Source organism: Betta splendens, chromosome 1 (genome assembly GCF_900634795.4).
Source record: "Betta splendens chromosome 1, fBetSpl5.4, whole genome shotgun sequence".
NCBI lineage: Eukaryota > Metazoa > Chordata > Actinopteri > Anabantiformes > Osphronemidae > Betta > Betta splendens.
Genome location: NC_040881.3, coordinates 16,220,693 through 16,233,505, shown reverse-complemented (window position 1 = coordinate 16,233,505; position 12,813 = coordinate 16,220,693).

Here is a 12,813-nt window from a genome sequence, read left to right as displayed (position 1 = left end):
ATCTAGACAAATTAGTCATGGATTGTTAAAATGTATTATTGAATTGGCTGTGTATTACTCTGTCCCTTCTCCCTCACCCCTCCCTTCCCGGGTCCAATCTAGCTCACCAGCTGTGCCTCTATCTATCCTCTTCCCCTTTGTGACTCCCTTCAAGGACAACTGTTGGACTGACCTGTAAACATCTTGGTCGGCCTCGGTCATACTTCTATAAACAACACTTCACCACTGATTCAGATACACCCCCCCCCCCCCCCCCCCTTCCCACCTTCAGTCTCATGTCTGCTCTCCGACCTTATCTATCTGTCCTGATGAACCCAAGAAAAAATTCCAGCAAGATTTTCCACTTGTACTGTGTGCCACTGTATGTGCGTGTGTTTTATTGTCTGTACTGCAATTGCTTCCACTGTCAGAATAGCGCAGGTCAAGCTGGCTGCTGATGGGAATTTCCCCGCTGTGGGACTAATAAAGGTAGCCACAACGGTGCACAGGTAGATAGTTGTCGTCACTCGTGTTGGGCCACTAGAGGCATCTTGCTCAAAGGCCGGCCTCCTTGGACTCCAGCCTGGCTCTTGGACACTGAGTGTGCCATTTCTGTTTGTCATTTCTTACCTTGAGGACTCTTGTATTTAGTTTGTAGCTTTGCCTTTTCTTTTTAACCCTCTCACTGTCCTCCCTTTGCCCACCCTGCTTGTGTTCTGGGTTTTTTTCCTGTGTCTGGCCCTCCTGCTATACTCCCCCCCCCCTCCCTGTTAGTGTTTCCTGGGTTGGTTTTGGGCGTCTGGGAGTCCGCACTAGAGAGGGGGGTTCTTTCATGCCTCAGCATTGTTGTCACCATTATCTTTGCCTGTTTGCGGTTTCCTGTTTTATTTTCCTAAGTTCCTGTTTAGTTCACCTTTGCTTTTCAGTCATGTGATCACCAGCTGTTTACGATCAGTAATTACTCTCCGGCATTTAAGCATCAATACTCACCACTCTTGTTTGCCAGATTCTTTGATCACCTTCCTGCTCGACTCTCCAGCGTTCTCATCTTGTAAGTCCAATCATGTACCAAGTTTTGATTTGTGTTTGACCTCGTCCTGGCTGCTCCCTGTTGGTACTGTATTGGACTTTGCCTCCATGTATGATTCTTGCCTGGAGACTAACTGCTCTTGCCTACTCCTTGTCTGTGATGTCGCTGAAATTATTGTTAACCTGTGTACTGATCTTTGCCTGTCCGACAACGTCTGTAATAAACCCACTCAAGATCACGTCCTGTCTGTGCTGTGCATTTGGGTCCTCTTCCATGTGATCGTGACAAACTGAAAGTTCCTCTGTACTGTACTGGACTGCACAGACGTGGTGAAACAAGACAACAACAACAACACTTGGCTGGAGATTTGGAGGAAGTGATCAGTGAATCCGATGTAAAAAAACCTAAGTCAATCAAATTTCTAAGTCTAAAATGTTCCCTGATTCTCATCTCGACTTTAACATCCCTACTCCCCCCTCTCCAGTAATCAGTAATCTAATGCTATAATCTAAAATCACATTTAGCTCTGAATCTTAAGTGTTAAGTGTAACCCTCACAGCCCTGAATAGAACGGGTCAATTAATAACTAATCTGAAATTTATATAGGATATACATGTATTTAGGATTATATATATATATATATATATATAATATAGGATATTATATTTGCTATAGTAGTAGTTCAAGGACTCATTGATCCTCTTGTGGAGTAAAATATTGCAAATTACAATTTCTGAATTTGACAACCTATGGAAAACTCAAATAGAATGTGACAGTAGATTCCTCTGATGTGATGTGATATGGGAAAGATTATGGAATGGCGCTCTCGCTGTGTAACTGTCTTATCAGCCACATGTAAAAAGGATGTGCTATTATAAGACATTAAACTTGTCATTATTATTATTCATTCCAGGCATCTAGTAGAGCCTGTGATTACATTTTCTCGCTATTAATAGTAACTTGCAGCCTTCGAGTGTCTCATAGTGAAAACACACATGATGTGCCCTGACATTTTCTCAGAAGATGTTATATGGTTCCATGTGTGTCAGGATGAACAGAGAGGCTAAGCAGATGCTAGAGTCACTGGTCTGATAAGTACAAGGCCTACAACCTGGACGACCACTGTGGAATATGGGTGCCAAATGTAAAAGGAGCACCTATAACTAGTTTTCTCACATTTAACTAAATGACACAACATGTTTTCTCACATTTAGTTAAATGTGCAAAAGTCTAAATGTAAATGTTAAATGTTAAATGTAATGTAAATGTTATGTACTGTAAATGTTGTTTGTTAATGTAATGTCAATGTTAAATGTTCACTGTTGTAATGTTCAATGTTACCTGTTCAATGCTATTTCCATGTCACATGTTATGTTCCCTGTTCATGTCATGTTAAATGCTCCTGTTATGTCCTGTTCCCTGTCCCTGTTAAATGTAAATGTAAATGTTAAATGTTATGTAATGTTAAATGTTGGCCGAGCGTAAAACTGAATATTCATGGGGCAGTAGACTCCATCCCTACCCTCAAACAGCGCTGGTCTCAGATCAGAGACGCGAACTCAATCACCTCAAACAGTGCGCGCAAACCCCGCCCACATCTGATCTGGAAACTTTTGTTTTTAGCCTGGACGTAACTTCGGCTAGCTAGTATAGTTAGCCAACTAATTCTCCACCGGCGCCACAGAAATATTCTTTTTAAACCTACTTGACTTCTCATTAATGGTGTTTACGACAGAACGGCAGTTTGAAGCGGAGCCTCAGCCCGCACAACTGCCGTTACAGCCCGTTCAATCTCCCCCAACGAGAGGGAGTCGGAGCTGGCGGCCATGATGGCTTCGACTTCAAGCTTCTCTCCAGTATTTTCGTGCACCGATCCAGAGTCAGATGTGGGCGGAGCTATGCGTACTGTTTGACGTGTTTGAGTTCGCGTCTCTGATTTGAGACCAGCGCGAGTTTTACACTCGGCCAACATTTAACATTTACATTTAACATTTACATTTAACATTTAACATTTAGATTTAACATTTAACATTTACATTTAACATTTAACATTTACATTTTACATTTAACATTTAACATTTATATTTAACATTTAACGTTTAGATTTAACATTTAACATTTACATTTAACATTTAACATTTAACATTTATATTTAACATTTAACATTTAGATTTAACATTTAACATTTACATTTATATTTAACATTTACATTTATATTTAACATTTACATTTAGACTTTTGCACATTTAACTAAATGTGAGAAAACATGTTGTGTCATTTAGTTAAATGTGAGAAAACTAGTTATAGGTTCTACTTTTACATTTGGCACCCCATAGTGGAAGACACAACAACATGAGCCCAGACACAAAGCACCACACGATCAGGCTGTGTGTTTGTCCCAGGCTGTTGGTGGAGCAGCTGCTGCAGGACACCACCAAGGATCTGACCTTCCAGTGCTCCAGCGTGGACCAGGCTCTCAGTCAGCGCTGTGTGGAGCTGGTGGAGGCCAAGGCTCAGCTGGAGATGAAGCTTACAGACGGACAGGCAGGCTGTTAGGCAGATAGACAGACACACATTAACTGGTTTCAACACTGTCCCTGTGTGTGTAGACCTTGGAGCAGATTGGGGCCCAGAAGAAGAACATTGTGGCTCTGCACAAGGCCCAATGCTCTCTGCACTGTCAGGATACTATACTATCTGTTTCTGTGTGTTGTTTTTCAATCCTTGTTGTTTTTGTGGTGTGCAAACTATTAAAAGTGCAATACAGTAGATATAGTGTGTTAATGCAAGAGTTTTTTTTATTTTTTATAAATAAACTGACTTCAGTGACTTCCACTGAAATAATGAGTCAACCCACTGTAAGTAACGAGGTGGCGCCATCGAACCACAAAATCTTCTTCCTGCACATAAACTGAGCATCTTCCACCAGCATGAGCAACATTAGCATCCCGTGTGGGGACTTTTACAGTTAGTTACATTAAAGTGGGTTGTACTTCACATTACAGAATTGATCGTTGTACTCATTCTTTCACTCATTGTTGCTGTTGTTTCTGTCATTGATTTTATACTCAGTGGAATTCACTGGTTATATTATCATTGTCATGTAATGTGAAAATTTTACTAGATTTTTTTTTTTTTATTTACTTGATTACGATTAAATGTTTCTTTATACTCAATACTGCTGCCGTCAGTTCCATACTGTTCCTCTATACCGGGGGGGGGACTATACCTGGTCCTCGAGGCCCGCTGTCGTGCTAGCTTTCCAACTCTCCCTGCCCCAGATATTGCTGATTACCTCGACCAGGTGTGTTCAGTCAGTTGAAAAAGCTAACTGACACACCTGGTCAAGGTGATCAGCGGGGATAGTTGGAAAACTAGCAGGGACACCGGCCCTCAAGGAACAGGGGTGCCCACCCCTGCTCTATACTATACTGTCCTATTTAATGTCTCCTTGCTGTTGTAGACAAAAGAATTTCCCCATTGTAGTAAGAAAGTCTACCTTATCTTATCTTATATTGTGACCATCTGCTCCGCTCATGTAGATATCTCTATTCACTATGAAACCAAACTTCATGCATAGACACTGTTTTTCCTGTTGAACATAAGGGTTAGGCATGAAGATTGGATTATCGTGATTCTAGGAGTATTCACCGACCGATTGAGCACGTACATAGAGTTTGGAAATAATAAGAGAAAATGGCAACTCCTAATAAAATCAAGTCAATTTAATCATCAAATGTGTTATGCTCGATGCGTGTGACTTTTTAAAGACATTGCTATGAGGGATTTTGTAGTGATCAGAGACTGTCCTGTGTGGGACAAAAACAGGAAAATGGCAAATTCTCCCGCAATAGAGGATTCTGACAGCAGCAGCAGCAGCATGAACGTTGGGGTTGCGGTGGAGAGTCAGTATCAGCGCGGAGCTCCTAAGAAAACGAAGCTGCGATTGTGCAGGGAGCGCTACCCCGTCTCTCAAGGGCGAGCTTAAGCTAGCGTCGGGCTCTTTGGGCTATGTGTTTTGCTACCCAGTTGTGTCTTTACCAGGTCAAAGACGGAGATGTTTTCTCCCCCGACACTGTAACGATGCCCATCACAGCCGCGCTCGTGTGGCAGCACAACCATTCTCAGCCTGAAGTCGTCCTGGCAGCCGGCTGTCAGGTCAATCAGTAAAAAGACAAACTGATTAAATGACTCTGCCCTCCCGGAAACAGCGTCCCGTTGTTGAAAGAATCAGGCAGTCTTTCCACAAATTTTATTCCTTTATTCATCCTCTGCAATTCCTCGTACATGGGTTGAAAAGATGTATATAAAAGACGTATATATCCACACAATGTTATCAGGCACATCATCGGTGACATGTTTACAGTTTTCCAAAAACCTTTTTACAAAAACGACTCGCGCCGCTAGGGCCTGCTATTAAACAGGAGAACAGGGCTTTCAGCCCCAGGACAAATCCCTCCCCCACCTCCTGCATGGCACTAATAGCTGAAAAGCTCACTGGCCCCTCCGGGAAGCAGCTGTAGCGGATTCAAATTATTAATAGTTTGATATTAATGCGAAACATTAATATACCTCGAAGTTGGGGCACCAGGTTTGTTTTAAAGCTGAAACCATGCTTGTATTAATCTAGTCAACGCCAGATATCAATTCAATGAGTTACCACTCATGAACAACAATAACCACTTTCTTGTGATAAAACCAAATTAGTCTCTTATGCCGTGAATTCTTGTCGCGGTTCAGTGACCTATGCTTAAGTCTGAAGAGCAATGCACACAAAACCAGATTCCTTTTAACGTTTTATTAATCTAGCACTACTGGATATATGAATAGCATAATATGGAAATACTCAAATAAACAGAACAGAAAATGAGAGAATGATCAGAATGAGATGATGAACAGTGAATGAATCAATGAGTGAAAACCCAAAGAATGGTCAAGACCTGAGTGTGTGATGGCTTTGATCAAGCGAAAAGAGTATTTGTCTCTAACTAGTTCAAATCTAAGGACAACTAATCAATTTGGAATGTTCAATTTTAGCGCTTTGAGAAACACCAGAATTCTCAGAGGGTTAGAGATGTTCGTCTTGCCTTAGTTTAGAGCTGTCGGCCGCTGTGCAGCGTCTCCCGTTACCGGTTGGTTGAGCAGGCGTGCCCTCTCTTGTCCAGGTGCCACGGCCTCTGGGCCAGGAATCGTCGCCCGCAGTGATGGCGGCTCGGGTTCAGTGAAGTAACAGTCAGCCAGGCTGGACTTTCAAGGTGTTTCAAAGCGTCAGCGCTACTTAAACTGGCCCAAAAAGGAAACGGGCTGAAATCTAATTTAATTAGTTTGATCAAAAAGCGAGTCAATTAAGGACTGGTTGTGATAGTTTCAGTTTCGCGGAGTTTCTTGATGACTTTCTAACGTTACAAAAATCGTTGTTCGTTCGTGTTTCTAAGTTTAACTTAGGTTTACAAAATTTAAGAACAAGAAGTCTGTTTGTCGCGGGCAATGTTGTATTGAGGAGCCGTCAGGATCCCGCTCTCGCCCGTTTCAATATAGTTCTCCACCAGGTTTTTAACGAGTCGAAATTGATGCTCTTACAACATTCAAAAGTCTGTGTGATGCCCTTGACTTTACCCGTCAATCTGCCTCCTCGCGTCTGATACCCGTAGCTTTTAGGTCCTGCAGAGACAAACTCTTTAATGGTCAACTTCAGGATATTTAACCTCAGTGTTGTTGTGAAATTTTCTCATTCAAAAATAGTGTGTAAAGTTACATGGAAACATCATATGATCAAGGCAATAATCCAAGTAACAAAGTGAAGTCTAACACAAGGTCACAATCGATGTCTTGTAACAATCTTCTTCTTCCTGTTGAACAGTAGCGTTAGATTGTTTCCAACCTGTGTGTTGATGTATTGACAGTTTGTTGGGGTTCTTCAGGTTGTGATCAGCTGATCACAGAGACACTTGGGATTCGTTATCACTGCCAGGTTTCCTCCCAATGTTGTCACTGTCACTCCCGTGATGTGAAGAGTCTACACGTCGTCCAGCGTCGGCAACTCAAGGCTGCTCGTGTGTGTGTTTTCTCAGGAGCGTGTGTGTAGATGTATGGTCTGATAGTGTGATTCACCGGCGCAGCTTCAGGCGGCGCTTGGCTCACACCTTTAGCTGAACGGTCAACGCAGCCTCGCCTCAGTGCGTGTGTGAGCACAGCGAGGGTCGTCGATGAATTCTCTGTGTGGTGTAGATGTAGAAGGAGGGTCGTCTGTTGGATCCGGGACCTTTCTGCAGTGGCTGGAGTGGATCCAAGTCGCTCTTTCTGCGATCTTCACAGCCGTGTGGGTCGTCAGAAGGACCTGGAAGGGACCTTGCCACCGCTTTGAGTTCCAGTGCTTCCTGCGAAGCTCCTTAATGATCACCCAGTCTCCTGGTTGAATGATGTGCAGTGGTTCTGTCGCCTGTTTGGGCAGAGCCGCTTTCACCTGTTTAGAGATTTGAGACAGAACAGAGGATAAGTTCTTACAGTACTGTAGCATTGCGTCTTCGTGTCTCCTATGATGGGTGGAGTCCCATCATAGGAGGTCTACCAAATAGGATCTCATACGGGCTGAGGTTTGTTCTCATCCTTCTCCTCATTCTCATGTATGAGAGCACAATGGGGAGAGTCCACTTGAGACCAGTCTCTGAGCAGCATTTAGCCAGTGTCACGGGTCCCGAGGTAGCGGACCCACATGCAACAGCGGAGACAAGACTTGAGTGGTAACGCAGTTTACTAGTTCTCGTGGTCAGGCAGGCGAAGGTCAATACACAGAGCAGGCAGGTACAGTACAGACAGGATTTAGACAAGCAGTGGTCACAAGGCAGGCAAGGGTCAACTCACGGCAAGACAGGATCGTAGACGAGACAAGAATCAGGGTCAGGAGAAGCAAGGTCATACACGGGTTCAAGATCATGAGTATAAACGCTGGATTGCTGACTAACGCACATAGACAATCTGGCAACCGGTTGGGGTGAGAGGTGGTGCTTAAGTAGTGGCACTTGATGACTAGATGGGGAACAGGTGTGTGGTCTGGAGCAGGAAGTAAAGCTGGCAGTAACTAATAATGGCTGAGGCAGGAAGTGAAAATAACATAAAACCGGAAATGAACATAAACAATGGTGCAGTGACTGAGTCCATGACAGCCAGTTTGTTTTTCAAAGTGCCATTCTCTCTCTCTACCGCCCCTCCACTTTGAGGGTGGTAAGAGCAGTGCTTTCTGATGTCGATGTTCAGAAACTTTCCCACTTCCTCGAGGGCTTGGTAAGAGCAGTGCTTTCTGATGTCGATGTTCAGAAACTTTCCCACTTCCTCGAGGGCTTGGTTTGCAAAGTGTGATTTTAGATGGAATCCCCCATCTGGGAATTATTTCTGTCAGCAAGGCTTTGGTGACTGCATGGCTGTTAGCATGTTTAGCTGGGAAGGCCTCCACCCATTTGACCACCTATCAACAATCACTAAACAATACTTTTTACCTTCTGCTGGCGTTAGTTCGATGAAGTCCAACATTAAATGGTCAAACGCCTGTTCCGGTGGTGGGTGAGCTGCCAGTGGTTTGGCAGTCGTCTTACCTGGGTTGTGTTGGGCGCATGTCATACATGCTTCACAGTATTTTTGTGCATAGATTGAAAATCCCTTAGTGTACCAATGTTTTGTAAGAGCATCTAACATTCCCCCCTTTGATACATGGTCTAATCCATGTGTCAACTTCGCGAAATGAGGGAAAAAGTGTTTAGGTAGGCAAGGTTTGCCGTCGGGCCCATACCAAACGCCATGGCTACTGGTGGCGCCATTCGTCAGCCAGAGCTTGCGTTCCTGTGGGGTAGAGAATGTCTGAAGATCAGGGAGAGCAGAGGAGGAGAGGGAGGTTGGGTAGAGGTGGAGGATAAGAGGCAGGGAACAAAGGAAGGGGGAGTCGGGCAGCTGCCTTTGCAGCAGCATCAGCGCGTGCGTTTCCAGAGAGATGCAGAGAGATGGGATCAGTGCCCCCAGTGTGTGCGGGGCACTTACATACAGCAATTGCAGCTGGTAACAGAATTGCATCGAGCAGATCAGCAACCTTATCATGATGCAACATAGGTTTGCCATCAGATTTCATAAAACTTTCTGTGTTTCCACAGAGCACCAAAGTCATGTGTGACGCCAAAAGCGTATCTGGAGTCTGTGTAGATAGTAACAGACTTCCCTTCAGCCAATTTACAGGCTTCGGTCAGTGCAATCAACTCCGCAGCCTGAGCAGAGTAATGTCCTGGCAAAGCGCCAGACTGTAAAACAGTATGAGAGGTGCAGACTGCATATCCAACCTGACAGTGGCCCGAAGCAGCCATCAACAAAGAGAACGAAGTCACAGTTACGAATTGGCACCTCCGATAGATCTGGGCGCGGAGTGCAGACCTGGTTCAAGACCGAAACACAGTTGTGAGGCTCGCCATCGTCAGGGCCTGGAAACAAAGTGGCTGGGTTAAGCACATTGCACCTTTTGACAGTGATGTTTGGCATTTCCAGTAGGATGGTGTTGTATCTAAGCCATCGGGCTGTAGAAAGATGTGATGTTTTTTGTTCCAAAAGGATCAAAGACACGGCATGAGGAACCAGCAGGGTGACATCAGAATAGCCAACAATGTCACGTGATGCCAGCACACTTTCTCTGCCGCAGCCACTGCTCAGAGGCATCGTGGGAGCCCCGCAGCGACTGGGTCAAACTTAGCAGAGAAATAGGCTACAGGGCGTGAACGCCCTCCGTGATCCTGTAGAAGGACAGAAGTCATACAACCTGATTTCTCATCCACTGTTTGGGTGAAAGGTCGCGTAGGGTCAGGCAGACCCAAAGTAGGAGCCGACTGAAGAGCAAGTTTGAGGTCGGTGAACGCCTGTTCAGCCTCAGATGTCCACGTGAGACAAGAAGTGGACGATGAAGACGTCTGCATCAGAACCCTGAGTGGGGCCTCAAAGACAGTAAAGTTAGGAACGAAGTTCCTAAAATAAGAACAAAGACCTAGAAAAGACATCAGCTGTTTATACGTGCACGGTTTAGGCAGGTTTCAAATTGCTTCAACTGTTGGGTGAGATGGATTTGCCATCAGCTGTAATTACAATGACCCAGAAAATCACCTGTGTCTGAACTAACTGTAATTTAGACAGGCTCTCTTTGTGGCCTGTAGCATCCAATGTTTCTGTAGCTTAGTGGTGTCCAGTAACGCCATCTATGGCTTCCTTTAAGAGGGTGTTGTTGTTTACATGGTTTGTGGTCAGATTTAGGTGTGATGACCACTGGTTCACACCCTCTGATCAAACCTACATCATGTCTGTGTGTGAGCCACAGGGAAGCAGGGCTTCCTGCTTGGGTCAGAGCGTCCTCTGAAAAATGAAAATAAAAATAAAAGCATGTAATGTGGGTGAATACGTCACATGGGGTCAGAAGTCGTTCACCAGTCTCCACCCCGTTGACATCTGTTCACGAAAGGACCCACGTCCAAAAATCTTTTTATTCGTTAGTAAAAGAAATCGCAAGCGCAGACCTGTGTTCATCCCAAAAGAGGGAAGTTGAGGTCAGTTTGTGTGTGTGTGTGTGAAATCATAACTCTTCAAACCTCTCATCAGGACCAGAAGACCACGTGCTGTACAGGACAGGTCAGATGCATCTCTGGAGGTCATATCACATGGGGAAACAAGCTGTGATGCAGCCTGTGTGAGGGCCTCAGTTACAGCCCCCCCTCAGCAGCCAATGATAAGAGCACAGCTGAGCTGAAGTTAACACCAACAAAAGAGGGATTATTTAGAATGTCTGTAGACGTAACCTGCACTCCGTCTGGAGTGGAAATCAATCAAATACCTAAACTACACGAGATCTCTTCCTAAGAATTTAACTGCGCATAAGTTTGAAAGCAAAAAGGAATGTTAAGGTGTCTTGCTGTCAGATGTTGCACAAGACAGTGAAAGAATAAGTTTGTCTTTAATAGTCTGGTACGTACAGTAATTATTATTACTTCTCTCTAATAGTCGTCTTCCCTTTAATAGTCATTAATAGTCTGTTTCAGTCAGTTTCAGTCTTCCTATAGTCTGTTTTTTTTGTTGTTTTTTTCTACAGTCTGGTCGGACAAATCTATAGTGTGCACAAGTATTTTTAGAAACATGAAGGATTTATTACTGAATTTGATGCAAATTAAAATTGTTTAAACCCATCAGACTGTAAAGTCATGCAGAAGTTGTCATTTAGCTGTTTGTCATCATTTTAAAATCACTCTTTGGGATTTTTTTTTTGGGATTCTTCATTGCAATAAGCAGATAAGTATGAACATGAATTTGAGCGTGTATCAGCTGTAAGCGTGTTTCTTCATTGCGTGTATAAATGTGTGTGTGTGTTTGCGGTAACGTCTTCTGTGTCACGTGAAAAGGAACCGTCACCTTCCTCCTTCCCCAACCATCAGTCTGATGTGAGCGCCAGTGGGTGAAGCCTTTCAATGGGACAGTTGTTCCTCGATGACAGACCTTTCCTGGATTCTCGGATGCAGCTCTATTGGGCCGATCACGTCTGAAGCTTCTCCTGTTGTTTCAACCAGTGTCTGTGTCAGAGCACGTCTTCTCTGCTGTTGCTCTGTGCTTGTTTTCCTTTGCTGATTGTCATAAGCAGGTGTCTGTGTCAGACACACACGCTTGTAGTAGCTGGTTCATCTGATGAGCCCAGAACGTGATGGCTGCAGACGTTGTGGAAATCACTGAGGCCTCCATGCTGTGGTCTGTGTCCTCCAGCTGCTGTGGTATCAGAGCTTCCACCCTGTTCTGGTTGTTGGTCGGCGCTTCTTCTCCTTCGGTTCTTCTGCTGATGGTGGGAAAGGAGTCCAGATCCGGATTTACCCTCATCGCGCTCAGTTCTGCATTAGAATAGAGAGCAGAAACAGTGGGAGCATTTGCTCTTGACATGATATGTGTGTGTGGTGTATGTGTGCGTGTGTGTGGCAGAGTGTAAACAATTCTTCTCCAGAGTTGTTACTGTATCTCCTTTTTTTTCTGTTACTCTGTGGTGGAAATTTTGCAATAAAGTAATGAGGAAAGAAATCAAAAAGCCAGCTGGGGAGATCAGAACATACACCACGGAGGTATAATGCAAAGATCACCCCGTTCTGAGGTTGTCTCTGCCTTTTAACCTCTCTCCCGGGACCTGGTGGAATCTTCCTATCACACTGTGGGTGAAGATGTTTACATTACACTGGGAATACACAAGGTTTACAGCCTTGGGTCTGGCGAGGCATCAGATAGAAAGGAGCCAGAGACCAGGGGTAAAAGGCAGACACAGGCCATAAACAATCGGTCAGTCAAACACAACATTAGATGTCAGCACTTAATGTGCGACGGAACCTTGAGAGGAAGATAGATTGTTTGTCTAATAATGTTCAGTTCTGGGTCTAATCAACAAGTACAGAATGCATGGTTATTATACAGAGTCAGAAATGAACACAAGAGCATTAAAGTACAATTTTTCCATTACATACTCTCATCACTCTTTTGTTTCTTTTAGGGGTTTAGTTTTGATAGTTTTGCTTTTTCAAATCTTATCTTTTGTATCTACTGTATTTTTTTTTTTAAGGTGCATATGTCTTTTACATACGATTTTGCGATTCTCCTTTTGAACCCATAACCAGTTTCCCACTCATGGAAACATGAAACGCACTAAAAACCATATTTACTTTTTACTTTTAATTACTTTTAATTTTGTAATGCTGCAGTCTGGTGGTGGAGACTTAGATCGCCCCGAACCCATCTTTCAGAGTCCCGACGGTTTCCTGCCT